Source organism: Arachis ipaensis, chromosome B09 (genome assembly GCF_000816755.2).
Source record: "Arachis ipaensis cultivar K30076 chromosome B09, Araip1.1, whole genome shotgun sequence".
Classification (NCBI taxonomy): Eukaryota; Viridiplantae; Streptophyta; class Magnoliopsida; order Fabales; family Fabaceae; genus Arachis; species Arachis ipaensis.
The window spans coordinates 13284667-13286289 of NC_029793.2; positions in this window are offsets into that span (position 1 = coordinate 13284667).

Sequence of the window (1623 nt, forward strand, 5' to 3'; positions counted from 1 at the left end):
TAACTATGGTTTTAATAATTTTCTATTATTGAACAAATTAAGAACCAATTCTCTCCCTTTAGTAGTTCGCACAATCTTTACTCTTCTTCAGTTAAGTGTGTAACTTGAGTTACTCATGGAATTTACTTCCCCAATATATGTATGGAAAATTTTTAAGTGTACAAGTATTTCAGTTATTTTTAATTATTAATTTTAATTATAAAAAATATATATAATATATAAAATTAAAATTAATAGTTAAAAATTATTAAAATATAAGTGTACTGATATCTTTAAAAACTTTTTTATATGTATATCTATAACAATTTTTAAAGGGGATAAAGAAGTTTGTTGTCTAATTTCTACTTTTCTATTTTAACCGTAATAATAAAGAGTTACTGATATATCCTTTTATTTTGAAAAAGGTCAAAAAAGTAAATTATTAATTAACTTTTTTTTATTTATATTGCGGTTATTTTTTCATTCCACGCATAACTTTTAATCACTTTGTCTTTTTTCTTATTCTACTCTCTTCTTTTAGTTATTTGTCTACTTTTATTATTTTTTTTACCTCTTTGCATCTTTTTTCCATTTATTAAATTAATTATGTATTAATTTTATTTTTTTTTCTAAAAATTTGCAAGAAAAAAATGACTCGTAATTAACCATACCAAAAATTCCTCCATTTTTATGATAACTATAAGAAAAGTGGTTATAACTTTTTTAACAATTTGTAATAGTATGAAAGATATTTATTTATATTGAATTAAGGTACAGTCAAAGAAAGATTGAGAGAAAATGGAGTATATATTTTTTTGCATTCATATGGTTTACATCAAAAAATTAAGAATGAAACGATTTTTTTTTTTAAAAAAAAGTATACTTTAGAAGGGATGAGGAGGAAAAAAAATAGTCTTAACTTATATGGTTTAGTACTCACTACGTATTCTGTGATATACTGTACTGTACTCTGACTTGTAATTCGGTCTCAACTTTTAACAAATATAAATAGAGTGCATGCATGCATTTTTTTAAAAATGATATTATAAAATAATAAATTAAATTTTTTATTTATAATATTATTTAATTGATATATATCTAACTTTTTCTTTCTCATTCTTTTTACTATTTCAACTCTTAGAATTTACAATTATTTTTTACTCTTTTTATTTTTCGGTAATTACTTATTGACTATCCTAATGTTTATACTTATCTTCATATCATATTTTGTGTACATGTTGATTCACATACGATTTTTGAATTTTTTTTAGTTATTTTTAAAGTATTATTCATTCACATAAAATTTTCACGGTGTATATACAGAGTTTTCTTCCTCATAAACCGTAGTAAGTTACCAAGTTTATCTTCATTACGTACTCTTCATAAACTGTGGTAGGATTACCACGGTTTATGTGTATTTTACTAAAACGTGGTAGATTACCACATCATATAAAACAGTAACAGAACATGAAGGTAAACGATTCTCAATTGTTGTATTTGCGTAAACATTTCTTCCATCCATTTTATTTAGGTAATTCGCGCTAAAAATTCTATAACATATATCATTTACTTCATTTAAATATATATTCTTAAATTTTTAATAATAATAATAATTCTAAAATATAAAAAATAAACTTACATAAT